Source organism: Oryctolagus cuniculus, chromosome 14 (assembly GCF_051225735.1).
Source record: "Oryctolagus cuniculus isolate XC-2025 breed Fujian yellow rabbit chromosome 14, ASM5122573v1, whole genome shotgun sequence".
Lineage (NCBI taxonomy): Eukaryota > Metazoa > Chordata > Mammalia > Lagomorpha > Leporidae > Oryctolagus > Oryctolagus cuniculus.
Genome location: NC_142880.1, coordinates 75969026 through 75988970, shown reverse-complemented (window position 1 = coordinate 75988970; position 19945 = coordinate 75969026). Strand labels below are relative to the sequence as shown.

Here is a 19945-nt window from a genome sequence, read left to right as displayed (position 1 = left end):
AAATATATATGCAAAATGATATCCACAGAACCACAGACTATATTACAACTATTTCAATTTTCTTTTTTTTTTTTTAAAGATTGATTTATTTATTTGAGGTGGAGTTACAGAGAAGGAGAGGCAGAGGCAGAGAGGAATTTTCTGTCCACTGGTTTACTCCTCAGATGGACAGAAAGCCAGGGCTGGTCTAGGCCGAAGCCAGGAGCCAGGAGCCAGGGGCTTCATCTTGATCTCCCATGTGTGTGTAGGGCCCGAGCACTTGGGTCATATTCTACTGCTTTCTGGGCACATTAGCAGGGAGCTAGTTTGGAAATGGAGCAGTCCGAACTCGTACCAGCCTATATTTGGGATGTCGGCTCTGTAGGCAGCAGCTTAACCTCCTGCACCACTCCCTGTATCATTATTCTTTAAGTTTACCATTCTTTAAGATAGTTCATCCTTTTATAGGATAATACTGGGTTTCACTATTTAAAATTTCTAAATATTTATTTGAGCAGCAGAGAGATAGAGACAGAGAGACCAAGTGACCTGCTGGCTCACTCCCCAAATGTTCTCAATGACTGACTGGCTAGGCTGAAAGCTGGAGCCAGGAACCCAAACGAGGTGTCTTACAGGGGTGGCAGGGACCCAATTATTTGAGCTATCACCTGCCTCCCAGGGTGTGCTTTAGCAGGAAACCGAAATTGGGAACAGAGGTGAGACTGAAACCCAGGCATTCTCTGGAAGGAGCAGGTCAAAGATTCACCTCCTGTAGAGGCCTGGGAGTGTAGAGATCATGCTGTATTTCTCCTTTGCCCTCTTGGCTCCTGTCAGTTGGCTTCTCCAGATACTTGACTTACTAAATTTTAGTGTCTCACCAAACTCAGCAGCCTTGTTCTACAATAGGCCTGGATGCTTTTTCTTTCCCTATTTTTGCCCCCAGTTTGGCTAAGAAGAATAACCTAGTTCTTTGATTTTCTAGTTTGTGAATCTGAGTTCATTGTGTCTTTATAGCTGGCAGAATTTTAAAACATCGTCTTCATTGTCTACTGATTCTGAAGGGGAAGGGAATTGGATTTGATTATGTTTTAGGATATATAAGTTTTCTACACATTAATAATTTTTATTGTAACCACTTTTATAGGTATAAAAGTGGAGAAGAATCTGGGAGGAGATACTTAGGGTAGCATTTACTTCTCAGGAAAAAATCTTCTCTTTTAGCCACCAGGCTTATCAAACGGTGTGCAGGGACGCGTGAAGTACTGGCACTTACATGACAGTGGACAGGGTTGCTGTGACTGTATGAAGTACAAGTACATTTTATAGCTATATTTTGAATAACTTGCCAGATATAACATTTTTAAAAACTGCTCCTGTATTTCTTCTAAAAAATTTATTTATTTATTTATTTATTTATTTGAAAGAGTTACAGAGAGAAAGAGAGAGGAGGAGACAGAGAGAGGTCTTCCATCTGCTGGTTCACTCCCCAAATGGCTTCAATGGCAGGATTTGGGCCAGGCTGAAGCCAGGAGTGGGAGGGGCCCAGGCACTTGGGCCATCTTCCACTGCTTTTCCAGGCACATTAGCAGGAAGCTGGATCAGAAATGGAGCAGCCAGGACTCAAAGCGGTGCCCATATGGGATGCTGGTACTGCCGGCTCATGGCTTAACCTGTTGTACCACAGCTGTGGCCCTTGTCCTTGTATTTGAAAAGGTAATTGCTTGGTCAGTAAGCTAGTTATTTGACTTGCTATACTTTATCTTTTCCTAAGAAACTTAATAAAAACTAATTTATGACTTCTAAGCATTTTATAATAAAGTAGAAAAGAATAATCCTTATTATCTATTACTCAAAAAGAACATTACCTTCTACCCAAGCATAACTGTTAACATTTGGATGTATTTCCTTTTGTTTCTCAGTTTTTAAAATATTACTTTGATTTATTTGAGAAGCATGCTGAGAAGCAGAGAGGGAGAGAGGTAGAGAGAGAAAGAGTGCCAGTAAATGAGCGAGTAAGAGAGCAAGCACTCCCATCTGCGAGCACCTCACATCAAGCATCTCCCATCAGATGCTTGCAGTGGCTGGAGAGCAGGTAGCCAGGAACTCAGTCCAGGTCTCCCAGGTGGGTGGGAGGAACCCAAGTACTCGGGCCATCACTGCTGCCTCCAGAATCTGCATTATCAGCAACATGAAATGGGAAGGAAGGAGAGCTAAGTGTTGGACCCAGATGCTCCGGTAAGGGGTATGAGCTTTATAACTGGCATCCTAACCTATAGGCTCGATACTCACTCCTGCCAGTTTGGTAGTTTTTAATGTCATTAGGAGTGCACTGTAAATTCGGTTTTGAGCTCTTTTTTTTTTTTTTAATCTTATCACAGATATTTTTGAGTTACCATAAATACTAGTAGTTTAAGTGAGAGCAGTAAGGCAACATTTTTTTTTTTTAAATAATGGGAAAAGACTTGGTGTGAGTTTTCAAGGTCTTTAGTACTAATTCCCTGTGAGTTTACTGATAGTGAGAATTGATCTGGAAAGATACTTCAATGCAAATTCATTTGTATTGAAAGTAGTAGTAATATTTGGCCAGTTTCCAGGCCTTAATGTGCCTGTCTTTTATGGATTAATATTAACAGATTCTTGAGAATTTGTAGGATAGATTTATTTTAATAATTTATATTAAACAATATAATGTGGAAGATAATTTATTTTCTGTAAAGTTAATTATTTTTGTTATAACTGTATACATACTATAAAGTTTGATAAATGATAAAATTTTAGATGATTATAAGTCTACAGTTTAAAGCAGTGACTTATTTTAATAATCTAAGTTCCATATATATGTATTTTAATGAATTCTGTGCTGTTCATTCATTAGCTGTCAAAAAAGATATCAAATTCAGAAGAGTATAGATTTCTACATCATTTGGCTTAAAGGTTCTTTTGTAAATGGGGTGGGGATATTTAACAATTCACTTTGAATTTGAGACCAAACTTACTCCCTCTGCCCTGGACCTTTGACTTTATGTAAGTTTCCTTTTTTCCTTGGCAATTCCTTATGCATTTACTTGAGTAAATTTTTACATTTTGTAGGAAAATGTAAAAGCTTAAATCTGTATGCAAACTTTGAGAGTAATGATAGTAACAGTAAAGTGACTGTTAAATCTCAAATCCCTGTGTTGCAGTGAATAAGTATACTTTGTATGGAGTTTAAATGTATAGTTTCAGAACAGAAAACTCCTACCTATGTTTGATAGGTTATTTGAAGCTGACTTCAGTACTCACGAGAAGTAGTTGGCTTTTCTTAGGTCATGATTATTTGGTTACAACTTTTTAGTAGAAATGTCTAGTCTAAAATAGTAATATAGACAGTGCTTTTCCATGACCAATGTAAAAAATTCCTGAAGAATCACTGTCCAAAACTGCAACATTATAAATCATGAATGTATGTAAATGTTTGTGAGAAAGGCTTTCTCTCTTTATGTATCTTATACATTACTGAGAAACAGATGAATGAAGTGGGCAAAGGGCATGAACAGAAAAATTGTCAGAGTGAGAAAAAAAATGGCCAAGAAATTAAGAAAAATACCAAGATGGGACATTTTTAAGAAAGAAGTTCATGGGGCCGGTGTTGTAGCATAGCAGGTAAAGCCACCACCTGTGACACTAGCATCCCACATGGGCTCTGGTTCTTGTCCAGGCTGCTCCACTTCTTCTTCTTCTTTTTTTTTTTTTAATTTATTCATCCATTTGAAATGGCAGAGTTACAGAGAGAGAGGTTTTCTGTCTGCTGGTTCACTCCCCAAATGGCCAAACCTAGTCTTCATGTACAGCCCAGCAATTTTATTTCCAGGTATTTATCCAAAGGAGTTGAAAACTTATGTCCACACAAAAAACTGCACATGAATGTCCACAGCAGTTTTATTCATATTTGCCCAAACTTTGAAGCAACCAAGAAGTCTTTTATCAAGTAAATGGATAAAACAAACTGGTACGTTCATTGAATGTAGTAGTATTCAGTGATAAACGAGCTATCCAGCCAGGAAATACATAGAAGAACTTTAAATGCATATTGGATTTAAGTAAATTTAAAAAAAGAACCTTAACTGTATACTGCAAAGTGAGAGAAGCCAGTCTGAAAAGTCTGTTGTATGAGTCCAACTGTGGCATTGTGGGAAAAGGCAAAACTATGGAGACAGTAAAAAGATCAGTGGTTGCCAAGATTTGAGGGGAGGTCAGAAGGGATGAATAGGCAGAACCTAGAATGCAGTGAAATTTTTCTGTTATCACTAACGGTGGATAATTGATATTTTGTGCTTGTCAAAGCCCATAACGGGACCGGTGCTATGGCATAGTGGGCTAAATAAGCCTCTGCCTGCGTATGGATGGAGGTTCTTGTCCTGGCTGCTGCTTTTTCAATCCAGCTCTCTGCTAAGGCCTGGGAAAGCAGTATAAGATGGCCCAAGGGCTTGGGCCACGGCACACCCATGTGGGAGACCAAGAAAAAGCTCCTGGATTCTTGTTCCTGAATTCAGTTTGACTCACCTCCGAGTGTTGTGGCCACTTGGGGAGTGAACCAGTGGGTGGAAGACCTTTCTGTCTGTCTGTCTCTCTAACTCTACCTCTCAAATAAATAAAATCTTAAAAAAAAAAGAAGCCCATAATATCTGTGTAACACACAAAATGAGCTTAATGTAAACTATGGACTTTGGTTAACAATAATAAATTAATACTGGCTCATTATTTATAACAAATGTATCACATCAGTGCAAAATGTTTATGACAAGGGAAACTCAGGAGGTGGTGGTGGTGGTGGGGAAGGGAATATTTGGAAATCTTTTATTTCCTGCCCAGTTTTTCTATAAATGTAAAATTGCTCTAAAAGTAGAATTAATTAAGAAAATTTAAAAATTATATTATCTGGTAAAATGTCAGTGTTCTTTTACTAAGTGTTAGTAATGATTGTTATAATTTATTATCCTCATAGTGAATATTAACATTATTTGCTTTTGGAATACTTGAAAAGATACAAAAAGTAAAGTTTCAGAGCCGGACTTCATGTAACTGCTCTGTTAACTAATTTTCTAAGAGTGTTTATTTTGGCTCAAAATTACTGATTCCAACCAAAGAGGAGTGTAAGATTGATTGACAATTTAATAAATTAACATTTAATGTTTGATATTTAATCTAATGAAGACAAAGTAGAAAACATGACAGTATTTATAAATTCAGGGCAGATTTTCAGATTTTTTTTTAAATTTAATTTTATTTATCTGAAAGGCAGAGTTAGAGAGAGAGGTAGAGACAGACAGATCTTCCCATCCTCTGGTTCACTCCGCAAGTGGATGCCAGGCCAGGGCTGGGCCAGGCTGAAGCCAGAAGTTTTATTCAGGTCTTCTATGTGGGTGGCAGGAGCCCAAGCACTTGGGTCATTTTCTACTGCTTCTCCCAGGCCATTGGGAGAGAGCTGAATTGGAAGTGGAGCAGATGAGACTCAAACTGGCAAGGTATGGGCTGTGCTAGGCTGAAGGCAAGAGCCAGGAGCTTCTTGTGGATTTCCCATGTGGGTGCAGAGGCCCAAGGACCTGGGCCATCTTCCACTGCTTTTCTCAGGCCATTGCCAGGGAACTGGATAGGAAGTGGAACAGCTGAGACTCAAACCAGCACCCATACAGGATGCTGGCATCACAAACCGTGGTTTTATCCACTGTGCCATAGCACCAGCCCCAGAAATAAATCTTAGGGAAAAAAAAGTCCTGAAATCTGAATAAGATCTATATTTTCGTTAATGATATTGCTAATTTGATAACAGTTATGTAAGATCATTGGAGGAAGCTGGGTAAAGAACACAAGGGGATTCTCTGAACCTTTATTTATTTATTTTTTTTGAAGATTTATTTACGGGGGCTGGCACTGTGGCGTAGTGGGTAAAGCTGCCGCCTGCTGTGCCAGCATCCCATATGGGTGCTGGTTCAGTTCAAGTCCCAGATACTCCACTTCTGATTCAGCTCTCTGCTATGGCCTGGGAAAGCAGCAGAGGATGGCCCAAGTCCCTGCACCGCTGCGCCTGCGTGGGAGACCTGGAAGAAGCTCCTAGCTTCCGATCAGTGCAGCTCTGGCCATTGAGGCCATCTGGGGAGTGAACCAGCGGATGGAAGACTCTGCTTCTACCTCTGCCTCTCTGTAACTCTTTCAAATAAATAAAACTTTAAAAAATTATTTATTTATTTGAAAGGCAGAGTTAGAGAGAGAAAGAGAGGTCTTCCATCTGCTGGTTCCCTCCCCAAATGGCTGCTACGGCTGGAGCTGGGCTTATCCAAAGCCAGGAGCCAGGAGCTTCTTCCAAGTCTCCCATGCGGGTGCAGGGGCCCAAGGACTTTGGCCATCCTCTGCTGCTTTCCCAGGACATTGCAGAGAGCTGGATTGGAAGTGGAGCAGCCAGGACTCAAAATGGCACCCATATGGGATGCTGGCACTTCAGGCAGCGGCTTTACCCACTATACCCCAGTGCTGGCCTGCCTGTACTTTTTTTTTGCAACTTCTATCTGAATCTAAAATTGTTTGAAAATGAAACACTTCATATGTTCTAAAATGCTGCTGGCTAGATGAAATAAAATGAAGACCATTGAATTTAGCCATTTGGAAACAGATGGTGACTGTCAGGAACTGTTTCCATGAAGGTGATCAGAGAAGAATGCTTAGAATTCAGGTCGTGGAAGGGTGCACATTATTAGAAATGGCAAAAACTCAGGACCATGCGAGGCAAATTGCTGAGACAGAGGAGCAGCCGGGATTTGAACTGGCGCCCATATGGGATGCTGGCATTGCAGGTGGTGGCTTAACCCATTATATCACAACACTGACCCCAGTTTTACTGGCTCTTACATGCATTTTTTCATGTATAACCATATGAAACTTATCACATGTATAGTTTCATGTAACCATTGTTGTAATCAGGAGTCAGAACTGTTCTGTCACCCCAAGGAAACTCCCTCATGCTCTACCTTTGATAAGGATACCCTCTGTCAAATGCTAGTCTTTGGCAACCACTGATCGGTTCATCACTGTAACTTTGTTATTTAAAATATGTTATACAGATGGATCTATACACTGTATAGCCTTTCAAATTGACTTTTAAAAAACATTTCAGAGGCAGAGAGACAGAAAGAGATAGAGCTCGTCCACCCACTGGTTCGTTCCCCAAATGCCCACAGCAACCAGGGATGGGCCAGTTTGAAACCAGGAACTTGGAACTCAGTCTAGGTCTCCCATGTGGGTGCCAGGTACCCAAAAACTTGAGTCATCACCTGCTGCCTCCCTGGATGCACATCAGCAGGAAGATGGAATTGAATGTGGAGGAGCCAAGGCTTGAACTAAACACTCTGATAGGAGATGTGGGCATCCCAAGTGGCATCACTGCTTTTGGCCAACACTTGCCTCAGGTATTTTTCTCCTTTTCCTTTTCCTTTTTGTTAATTTGCGAAATAGAGCCCCAGAGAGAGGGAGAGACATAGATAAAGGTCTTCCATCCACCACTTCACTCCTCAAATGGCCACAACAGCTGGAGGTGGGCTGATCCGAAGCCAGGAGCTTCTTCTAGGTCTCCCATGCGGGTGCAGGGGCCCAAACACTTAAGCCATCCTCTACTGCTTTCCCAGGCCATAGCAGAGAGCTGAATCAGAGGAGCCTGGACACAAACTGGTGCCCATATGAAATGCAGGTGCTGCAGGCAGAGGTTTAGTCTACTCCGCCACAGCGGTGGCCCCTTCTTCTTTTTTTAAAGTTGGAATAATGCCCTTGAGATCTGTCTGTTTTAGGTACATCATTTTGTTGCTGAGTAGTATGCCATTTTATGGATGTGTCACAATGTGTTTATCCATTTATGTGTTGAAGGACACCTTTCCAGTTTTTGAGTAGAAAGCTCTATTACAAGTAAACTTCTATCAATATGTATACAGGGTTTTGAGTGAACATGTATTTTCATTTTTCTAGCATACACACTCAGTGGGATTGCTGGGTCTTATGGCAAATATGTGTTTATAAGAAGCTTCCTGTTTTCCAGAGTGCTTACCATTTTGCATTCTCACCAGCAGTCTATAAGGGATCCCCTGTGTGCATTGCACCAGTGCTGGTATTGTCGGCAGCTTTTATTCTAGTCATTTTAGTAGGTGTGTATTGATATCCTTTTAGGGCTTTTATTTTCCTTTCTCAAATAGTTACTAATGTTGAACATCTTTTCATGTTTGTGCTGTCCATGTTTTGTTTGTTGAATTATGCTTTTTTTTTTTTTGGCCTGTTTTTCTAAATAATCCCCCCCCACACACACACACACACTGGAGTTTTAAGAGATCTTCATGTATTCTAAATACATAAAATCTTTTGTGATTATGTGACTTGCAAGTATTTTCTCCCAATTGTAGTTTGAATTTTTATTCTCTTAAATACGTCTTTTTAGGGTGGGCATTTGTCTTACCTGGTAAGATGCTACTTAAGACACCTGCATCCCATATTGGAGTATCTGTGTTTGATACCTGGCTTTGACTCCCAGTTCTAGTTTCTTGCCATTTCAAACACTGGGAGGCAGCAGGTGATGGCTCAGGTGGTTGGGTGCCTGTCACCTACATGGGAGACCCAGATTGAGTTTCTGGCCTCCTGGCTTTGGCCTGCTCCAACCCTGGCTGATTTGGGCATTTAGGGAGTAAACTAGTAGATGGGCGAGCATGTCTGTTTCTGCCTTTCATTTATGGATTTTGCTTTGATATTATGTGATTTGTTTTTAAATTCACAAGGCAGAGGCAAAGATAGAGAGCTCTCATCTGTTAGTTCATTTCCCAAGTACCCACAAAGCCCGCGACTGGGCCGGCCCAAATCCAGGAGCTGGGAGCTCTACTATGGTCTCCCACGTGTGTGACAGTGATCTAACCATTGGAGCCATCACTTGCTGCCCGCCAAAGGTCTGCATTGACTGGATGCTAGAGTCAGGAGCCGGAGCCATGTAGTGAATCCAGGTATTTGAATTTGGGATGCAGTGTCCTGACCCATGTCTTAGCTGGGACTTATTCTGGGATTGGTGGTGTGGTGTAGTGGGTTAATCATCCACCTGTGGCACTGGTATCCCATATGGAGACCACTTTGAGTCTGGACTGTTCCACTTCCAATCCAGCTCCCTGTTGATGGCCTGGTAAATCAGTGGAAGATGGCCCAAGTGCTTGGGCTCCTGCACCCACATGGGAGACCAGGAAGAAGCTCTGTCTTCAGATCAGCGCAGCTCCAGCAGTTGTGGCCATTTGGAGAGTGAACCAGCAGATGGAAGACTTCTTTCTGTGTCTCTCCTTCTATCTGTCTGTAACTATGCTTCTCAAGTAAATAAATAAATCTTTAAAAAAATTCCTATACCAAAAAAAGTGTTTATTTTGTAGCTTTACAATTTTTTTGTTTTATGCTTAGCTTTATGATTCCTGCCTCCCCCATTTTTGAGGTGAGGGGAATTGGAATTTATTGATTAACAAACTAAGTAGTAATGAACCATGCATATTTATATTTGGAATCAAGAGCCTAAATAAGTTTTTAAACAACAGTCACAGATAATATGTGTATTTAAATTCAACAAAAGGGGTGTTCTAGCTATTAAAGATTTGTATTGATAAAAAATGTGCTATTTACGACTTACATTATTAACAGTTTCAAGAAATCATATACTACAAATTATTTAAAAATTATTGGGTTATATATTGATCATTTTTTATGACCCTCTTTGTGGTGTTTTGTACAAGATGTGAAATTTAGGTGGAAGTTCAATTTTTCTTTTTGCTTATGGCTGACCAGTTGTTTGAACAACATTAACTCTCCTTTCTTTAATTGCTTTTGTGTCTTTATAAAACAAAGTTATTTGGCTATTTTTGTGTTGGTTCATATAAGTTCTGTTCTTGCTCCATGAATATGTGTTTGGCCTTCCACTGATAACATACCATCTTGCATTTTGTGGTTATACATAAGGTGTAAAAAAAGTTGTCAGCTTAAAATTGTGTGGTTTAACGAAAATGCAGTTTTTTTCTCAAAAAAATTCAGGGAATGTGACTCTTCCATATTTATTCTTTTTTTTTTAATTTTTTGACAGGCAGAGTGGACAGTGAGAGAGAGAGACAGAGAGAAAGGTCTTCCTTTTTGCCGTTGGTTCACCCTCCAATGGCCGCCGTGGCCAGTGCGCTGCGGCCGGTGCACCGCGCTGATCCGATGGCAAGAGCCAGGTGCTTCTCCTGGTCTCCCACGTGGGTGCAGGGCCCATATACTTGGGCCATCCTCCACTGCACTCGCTGGCCACAGCAGAGAGCTGGCCTGGAAGAGGGGCAACCGGGACAGAATCCAATGCCCCGACCGGGACTAGAACCCGGTGTGCCGGCGCCGCCGCAAGGCGGAGGATTAGCCTAGTGAGCCGTGGCACTGGCCCCATATTTATTCTTTTTCAGAATTATTTTAACTGTTCTAATTCCCTTGCTTTTCACATAAATTTTAAAATGAATGTGCTTATACCTACAAAAAAGTCCTGCTTGGAATTTTGAGAAGCATTGTGTTAAACTTATACATCAGTTTAGGGAGAATTTCTATCTTTGCTTTAAGACCAAAGTCTTCCAATCTCTGAAGACAATACATCTTTCCATTTATTTACGTCTTTGATTTTTTTGGTTTAGTAATTTTCAGCCACAAAATGTATTTTTTTTTAAGTTTATACTTAACTGTTTAAATAGTTCTTGCTATTATAGATAGAATTGTGTTTTTTTTTTTTTTAAGATTTTTATTTATTTGAAAGTCAGAGTTACGCAGAGAGAAGAGAGGCAGAGAGAAAGAGAAAGGTCTCCCATCCACTGGTTCACTCCCCAGTTGGCCGCAATGGCCGGAGCTGCGCCAATCCGAAGCCAGGAGCCAGGAGCTTCTTCTGGGTGTCCCATGCAGGTGCAGGGGCCCAAGGACTTGGGCCATCTTCTACTGCTTTCCCAGGCCATAGCAGAGAGCTGGATTGGAAGTAGGGCAGCCGGGACTAGAACCGGTGTCCATATGGGGTGCCAGCACTTTAGGCCAGGGTGTTAGCCCACTGCGCCACAGCGCCAGTCCCAGTACTTGTGTTTTTAATTTTGGTTTCCACTTGTTCACTGCTAGCATATGGAAATATGATTGATTTTTATCTGTTGTCCTGTAGCTTATGGCCTTAGAACACTCGCTTATTATTAGTTCTAGGATTTTGGGGATAGATTCCTTGGGATTTTCTGTATTTTCCTGTTTTTAATTTTACTTTCTTGCTGCTTTTTAAAAAATTTTCATTCTCCTTTGAGTTCCTTTTCTTCTTCCTTTTTTTAAAATAGTTATATATTTATTTGAAAGTCAGAATTACACAAAGAGAGAAGGAGAAGCAGAGAGAGAGAGGTCTTTCATCTGCTGTTTTACTCCCCAATTGGCTGCAATGTCTGGAGCTGAGCTGATCCGAAGCCAGGAGCCTCCTCTGTGTCTTCCATGGGTGCAGGGGCCCAAAGACTTGGGCCATCTTTGACTGCTTTCCCAGGCAATAGCAAAGAGCTGGATGGGAAATGGAGTAGCTGGGACTCGAACCGGCGCCAATATGGGATGCTGGCACTGCAGTTGGCGGCTTCACCGCTATGCCACAGCGCCGGCCCCTCTTCCTGACCTTTCAATTGGAGGCTTCTGATATTAGCACAGGAGTCTTCTGCTGTCATTTGTCTGTACTCACTCCCTTGATGATTTTGTGGCTTTAACTCCACGTCTATGAGATTTCTTTCTTTCCTTAAAGACTTACTTATTTGAGAAGCAGTTACAGGGAGAGAGGGAGAGACAGAGAGAGAGGTCTAACATCAGCTGGTTCACTCCCAAAATGGCCACAACAGCAGGGGCTGGCCTCAACGGATGTCAGGAGCCAGAAGCTTCCTGCAGGTCTCCCATTGTCGGGGCAGGGACCCAAGATTTTGGGCCATCTTCCATTGCTCACCCAGGTCATTAGGAGGGAGCTGGATGGGAAGTGGAGCAGCCGGGACTCTAATCGGCACCCATATGGGATGCTGGTGCTGCAGGCAGAAGCTTAACCTACTATACTACAGTGCTGGCCCCATGACAGATTTCTGTCATCAGTCTAGATCTCTGCCTCCCAGCTGCAGACTTTACATTCCACTGCCTACTTGACATCTCTACTAATAGGAACCTGGATGCAACCAAGATTGAACTTCCAAACATATTTCTTGCCCCCTGTTCTATCAACTGTGTTCCCAGCCTGCATTAATGCCACTTTGAAGTTCTGGTTGCACAAGTGGAAAATGTTATGGTCGTTGTTGACTCTGCTTTTCTTTTCTTTTCTTTTCTTTTCTTTTCTTTTCTTTTCTTTTCTTTTCTTTTCTTTTCTTTTCTTTTCTTTTCTTTTCTTTTCTTTTCTTTTCTTTCCTTTCCTTTTCTTTTCTTTTCTTTTCTTTTCTTTTTTAATATTTATTTTATTTATTTGAAAGGTAGAGTTAGAGAGAGTGGGAGAGACAAAGAGTTCTTCGATTTACTGGATCTCTCCAAATGGCTGCAACAGCTCTGAGGCTGGGTCAGACCAAAGCCAGGAGCCAGGAGCTTCTTGGGTCTCCCACGTGAGTGCAGGGGCCCAAGAATTGGGCCATTTTCTGCTGCTTTCCCAGGCCATTAGCAGGGAGCTGGATTGGAAGTAAAGCAGGTGGGGGGGGGGGCAGTGCTGTGGCGCAGTAGGTTAATCTTCCACCTGTGGTGCCGGCATCCCATATGGGTGCCAGTTCTAGTCCTGGCTGCCCCTCTTCCAATCCAGCTCTCTGCTATGGCCTGGGAAAGCAGTAGAAGATGGCCCGAGTCCTTGGGCCCCTGCACCCGCGTGGGAGACCTGGAAGAAGCACCTGGCTCCTGGCTTTGTATCAGCGCAACTCCGGCTGTTGGCGACCATCTGGGAAGTGAACTAACAGAAGGAAGACATTTCTCTCTCTCTCTCTCTCCCTCTCACTGTCTGTAACTCTACCTCTACCTCTCAAATAAATAAAATCTTAAAAAAGGAAGTGAAGCAGCCGGGACTCAAACTGGTGCCCATGTGGGATGCAGACGTCTCAGGCAACAGCAGCTTTACTCACTATGTCACAACGCTGGCCCCAACTATTTTCTTTACTTAACATCCAGTCAGTCCATCAGTAAGTTCCATTGTACTTTCAGAATAAATCCAGAAATTGACCACTGTAAGACCTATGCCTGCACTGTTCTCCCTGCCAATAGTTCTTGGGTGGGAACTCAGTTGTTAAACAGAATGGATTGATTGCTGCCTTATAGAAGAACTTGTTGGCTTATACACTTTTGTCTCCTAACATTGACAAAATTATTTTTACAGTTTCCTGAATTAAGTCTTCTCTTATAGATAAAGTTCATCACCTTTTTGGTCTGTGTACTGTCTTTCTTTAAGATATTATTATGGAATTTACAAATAGGAAAATATTCTATCTTCAACCTAATTAAGTTATAATGTATAATGTAGTCTGGAACCAATTATTCAGTTTTTAAAAACCTTGTCTCTATTAAAGAACAATGTTAAAGAAATATACACCAGATAAATACTCCATGTAACAATAAATTATGTATAGACTAGCTGCTGACATTTTTTATAGGAAAAGAAATATTCATACTCTAGGTAATAAAGGAATGCATCAGACCAGATAGTTTTTCAGTTTTATGGTACTTATAGTCCTTTTTCCCTCTTTGGGGTTGTCAAATAATTATTTTTGTTTGTGATTTATTCATTCTGTCTCCTGAACTACATTTTTTTCATGGTAGCCCCATATACTCCAGTGTGCTTCAGTTCATGCATGACCTGGGCATTTTGGACAAATTCAAGTGGTCACCACAGTTTTGTTCATGTTTTAGGAACTTGCCCACATCTTTTTCAACATTATTTTCAAAACTGACTTTTGTATTTGGGATTTTCCCCTTTAGTAAATAAACAGGTAGATTTTCAATGACCCAATAGAGAAGATAGACTAAATATATACACATATCACATGTCTACTTAGCTTAGGGGCACAGTCAGGTGGCAAAAATAATAATAGACTCATTATTCTGTAGTCTAGCCTGAACCTCTGTGTTCTTATCCTTCAAGCCTGTGTCCACATCCTTCCCTTTGGCATTAGGAGAAGAATGTGGTTCTTGAAGGATTTCACAAGTGCCCATCATCTTCTGTGTTCCGTGTGGTTTGGTGGTGTGCCAGTGGGTTTTTTTCATCTTCCAGACATTAAGGTCATGCCTGACTTTTAGGGTAAATCTGGAGGGGTCTGACATCTGTGTCAGGATTTCTCAGGCTGATGCCTGCTGCCTTTGCCCTGAGACAGTGTATCCCTTAATGATCTGCTCCTGTAGGACTCATGGGTGGGGGCCACTGCCCCTGGGCATTTGATAGGTTTTATATTCATACAATGGGATACTGTTCAGCAATGAAAAGGAACAAAATACCAATTCATGCTCCAATACTGATAAATCCTGAAGCATTATTTTATGGAGCCATTTGTGTAATTCTTACTAATATTAGAACACTTCCCTTCACATGTAAAATAGCTTTTAACTATAGTTTCTCAGCTTTGCTGGACATCTTCACCAATCTTTCTGATTAAAACAGTTTGTTAATATTTATATCATGATCCCAAGACCCTGAGTATTTGTGCAAGAGAAAATTAGGATGTGGTGTGATCATGATCTTGTGTCTTTTCTCTTCTCTGGTAAAGGATGAGTAAGTGTTCTTGTGGTAGTTACTCTGTGGAAGGAATGAGTTATCACATGTTCTGTTTTGACCCATTACAAACATTCACTCACTGAAGATAAAACACTATTTATTTGTAGGTGACTATGAATTTACAATGCAGACAATCTTAGTCCATTCACTCACTGAAGATAAAACACTATTTATTTGTAGGTGACTATGAATTTACAATGCAGACAATCTTAGTCTTTTTTTTTTTTTTTTTTTAAGATTTATTTATTGGGGCCAGCGCCGTGGCACAGTAGGTTAATCCTCTGCCTGAAGTGCTGGCATCCCATATGAGCACCAGTTCTAGTCCTGGCTGTTCTACTTCCAATCTAGCTTTCTTCTGTGGCCTGGGAAAGCCGTGGAAGATGGCCCAAGTTCTTGGGCCCCTGCACCCACGTGGGAGACTGGGGAGAAGTGCCTGGCTCCTGACTTCATATCGACGCAGCTCCAGCCGTTGCAGCCATTTGGGGAGTGAACCAGTGGATGGAAGACCTTTCTCTCTGTCCCTCCCTCTCCCTATCTGTAACTCTACCTCTCAAAATAAATAAAATCTTTTAAAACATTTATTTATTTATTCAAAAATCAGTTACACAGAGAAGGGGGTGTCTTCTATCCATCCACTGGTTCACGCCCCAGTTGGCTGCAACGGCTGGAGCTGTACCGACCTGAAGCCAGGAGCTTCTTCTGGGTCTCCCACGGGGGTGCTGGGGCCCAAGGACTTGGGCCATCTTCTGCTTTCCAGGCCATAGCAGGGAGCTGGATCAGAAGTGGAGCAGCCAGGACTTAAACCGGTGCCCATATGGGATGCTGGCACTGCAGGCAGCAGCTGTACCCGCTATGCCACAGCACTGGCCCCAACAGTCTTAAATGGGCTACCTGTAGCTAGCCACATGAGCAAAGGGTAAAGCAGGATGTGAGGAAATAAAATGATGTAGCCACTTTGGAAAATAGTTTAGCAGTTTCTGTTTACTTATTTGAGAGGTAAATGAGTAAGTAAGCTCCCGTCTGCTGACTGACAACCCAATAACCACAACAGTTGGCAGAGATCCATCTACTTGAGCCATCACCTTGTACTTTCCAGGGTTTGCATTAGGAGGAAACTGAAATCAGGAATGGAGCTGGGACTCAAACTCAGGAATTTACTGGGATGTGGCTGTCTCAGCTGGTACCTTAACTGGTAGGCCAAACACCTGCCCCTGTTTAACTGTTTAAGAAACTACCAGACTGGGGTGGGCATTTGTCCCACTGATCAGGATGCCTGTATTCAACATTAGAGTGTGTGTGTTTGCTTCCTGATTCCATATCTTGATTCCAGCTTCCTGCCATTGCAGGCCCAGGAGGTATAGTGAGTGATGGCTCAAGTCACTGGTTCCTGACACCCACGTGGGAAATCTGGATTGAGTTCCCAGCCCTGGGCATTTGGGTGGTGAAGAAGCAACTAGGATCTCTCTGTGTCTCTCTGCCTCTCAAATTAAAAAAAAAAAAAAAAAAAAAAAAAGCTAAATTTATCATATGACCTCACAGTTTAACACTTGTAATTTCTACCCATTAGAAATGAAGGCATATCCACACAAAGACTTGAATGTGAATGTTCATAGTAGCATTAGTCATAATAGCTCCAAACTGGAAGCAGTCCAAATGTCCATTAACTGTAGACTGCATAAGCCAAATGTGGCATATAGTCGTAAACATAATAGTACAGTGCTCAGCAATAAGAAGGAACAAAATGCATGCTGCAACATGGATGGACCTCAAAAACATTATATGAAAGAAGGCCACATGCAGAATACCACATATTGTATGCTTCCAGGAGACACAGAAAGCAGATGAGCGGTTGCCTGGGGTTGGCAGTAGGACTAGTAATGGAATGCAAATTCTTTCAAGGGAATTTTGAGGGTATTGGAAAGATTCTAAAATAAGATTATGGTAGTCGTTGGACAGTTGTATACATTTACCAACATAATTGAACTATGTATTTAGGATGAATTTTGCAATTTGTAAATTATGCCTCAATACCCTTATTAAAAGTAGAGGAGGAATGGAAATGAGTTTCCCAGCTGAAATTTTTTACTTTTAAGATTTATTTATTTGAAAGGCAGAGATAGAAGTAAAGAGAGAGAGACAGAGCGCTTCCATCCACTGGTTCACTCCCCAAATGGCCACGATAGCCAGAGCTGGGCCAGGCTAAAACCAGGAGCCTGGAGCTTCTTCCGGGTCTCTCACGTGGATGCAAGGACCCAAGTACTTGGGTCATCTGCTGCTGCTTTCCCTGGCGTGTTAGCAGGGAGCTGCATCAGAAGTGAAGCAACCAGCACTCAAACCAGCGTCCATATGGGATACCAGCACTGCAGGTAGAGGCTTAACCTTCTATGCCACAGTGCCGGCCAGCTGAAATATTAAGAGAAACATTGTTTGACAAATGTAGGCACTTGAGAAATGATGAAGGGGATTGTTTTAGAGAGATTTAAAATAAAAGGAAAATACTGTTTGGTTTAAATTGATAAAAGAGCAAACAGAGTCCTTTCACTTTTGCTTTGAAATCTGTAGTAAATGTCAAAAGTAAAATATCTACTTAAATTTCTCTATACTAGTGGAGGAGCTTGGTGGTGCATAATAGCCTTTTTGGAGCAGTTTGTGAAGGATCTTAATATTTATATCCTTTAATTCCACATAAAATATATTCCAAGGAAAATATTAGAAATGCAAGCAAGGATTTGTGTTTGGAAATGTTCACTATAGCATTACAAGAGCAAAATTCCAGAATATAGAACTGAAAGATAAGTTTATTTTGGTATAAAAAATTTTTGAGATCCATTTATATTTTTCATGAACTTTTGAAGATGCCTCGTGTGGATTTCAAAGTTCATTTGCATCAAAATAGACATCTTTTATTCCATGTTCTATGGATTTTCGAAGTACCTTCATATATTTGGTAATAAAAAATTAAAAGCACATGTAAGGGAACTATTTAGATTATAATTGTTATGTCTCTTGGTTGTGAGGAGTGGAAATCCTTTCTAACTAGCTTGAGTAAAAATGGTCTTTCTTGAAAGGGATGCAGGACTCTCAAAACCCAAATAGCAAAATCAGGGAGTCCTGTGGCAATGGCATGGTACAAAAGCTGCCTTTTCTGTTTCACACTCCCAGGGGTCAGACCTGTCTCCTCCTTTTTCTCTGCAGACCTGCTTTGTCTTCAGGCAGTTTTCATATTACAAGGCCCAGTGCAGTTTGCCAGCTTACTGTTTCAGTCTTTATTCCAGTTCCAAAATTTTCAGGAGTCTGAACTAACAAATCTTTTGAGCCTTATATGAGTTAGTGAACAATTTGTGGTTTGGTCTGCCTCCCTGCTCCTATCCTCTTTCCAGGGTCTAAATGTAGGTTAAAGTAATTAGTGACAATGATATAGTGTGGGGTAAAGGCATTGATGTAGTACATCTTATAGGCGAATATTGGTTAAAGGATGGCGAATATTGGTTATTGTTACCAAGTTATCTATTTCTCAGGCCCTCTGTGATGCAGTCTCTTCAAACTATAAAAAGAACAGTGTGCATTTGTGGTAGATTCATGCTTAATTTCTTATCATTCCTTCCTAAAACCTCTGTGGTTTGGTTTCTACCCTTTCTTCCTTATTAAAACTTCTTTTACTAAGAAGGCAATTGAAAACCTATTGGAAGAGTCAGCATTGTGGTGTGGTTGGATTAAGCAGCAGCGTGCAAAGCTGGTATCCCACGTGGGCGCCGGTACATGTTCCAGCTCCTCTTCCAATCATCTCCCTGCGAATGGCCTGGGAAAAGCAGCAGAGGATGGCCCAAGTGTTTGGACCAATGCCACCCATGAGGGAGAACTGGAAGAAGCTCCTGGGTTCAGCCTGGCCATCTGGGGAGTGAACCAGCAGATGGAAGATATCTCTGTCTCTCCCTGTCTCTGTAACTCTGATTTTCAAACAAATAAGTAAATCTTAAATAAAAAAACAAAAAGGAAAACACATTTGACAAACACTGGGTACTGTGGACCTTGAAATGCTGTCTCCTTCAGACTTGGCCTTGGTGGTATTACTCCTGACTTGCCTTCAACCCGCCCAAGCCTGCCTCAGTTGGTCTTCCTCTTGTCACTTGATATCTGTCCTTTCTACTTGCTTTCCATCCCCAAATCTCTGTCTCAGTCCTAGACTCCTCCTGAGATTCAGACTCTGGTGGTACAGCTTAGCATCACACGGAGCCTCACCGGCTCTTCCAGTCTTTGAAACCCCGGAGTTCACTGTTACCTCTAGTTAATCCCTGTTGGTTTTCTGTGCCGTGCCTTATTCAGCTACGTGTTTCTGGTAGCACCTAGCAGAATTCTCCGTGAATTCACTTAATATTTTCCCACTTGAGTTTTTCTATTTTTGAAAAGTGAACTGTTTATTATAATTGTGATTTTATTTATTCCCTTATCCTTAAAAATACTCACAAACTTTTTTTTCTAAATTCAAGAATAGTTTCAACATGGTTTTTTGCCTTAAACTTAATGGTTGTATATGTTAGTAGCACTTTTCAATAGACTTGGCATATTAATATGAAGTTTCCTTGAGAATGAAGACACAGTGAGCTTTGGACACTAATCATTAAGTACATTTAATTTATGTACTAAATATTTCATTATGAAAGAAATACCTTGTTGAAAAATTCAGCCAGTTAAGAAATGTGCTATGTGGACAGTGAAAGTTTCCATTAATTGTATAGCATTCTTACAAGTAAAATAAATTATAGAAGTGGTGGTTCTTTCTAAATAGAAAGTAAGTTTGCCCGTCAGGTTACCATGCGGTTGTTGGTGGATGACTAAGTGTTTAGTTACTGTGAAGGGCAGACAACAACTAGAATCACACCTCTGTGTGTTTCCTTACTGTGTGCACTGATAAGTAATTACAGAAGGCTTGTGCGAAGCGTTTGCAGTTGTGCTACAACCGTGGCATATGTACTGCATGCTGGATGTTTCACCCCCTTCGACTGGGTACCACTAGTCTGGTAAGTCAGGATATTCTGAACTCAGAGTAGTAGAAAAGGTCATTTAGTAAAGTCAGCTTTAGTTTAATTTTTTTAAAAAGGGTAGCCTTTACTAGAAATGTAACTATGAATTTTATAGCATCTTTAAGATGCTTAAAGCATGAGAAATTGGCTAATACAAAGAAGTAAATGTTGGTTC

General features: G+C 41.1%; 1 protein-coding gene across 8 annotated transcripts in view; it reads left to right on the top strand.

Annotated features, from left to right (window-relative positions):
- Positions 1 to 19945, top strand: part of PLPP1 (phospholipid phosphatase 1) — an 89954-nt gene that overhangs the window by 36428 nt on the left and 33581 nt on the right. The window contains exon 3 of one of the 8 annotated variants that reach the window (XM_089312795.1): positions 7260 to 7418. The exons of the other annotated variants lie outside the window; for them this stretch is intronic. The gene's annotated coding sequence lies outside the window, so the exon portion shown is untranslated. The remainder of the gene's footprint in view (positions 1 to 7259; positions 7419 to 19945) is intronic. 8 annotated transcript variants of the gene reach the window in all.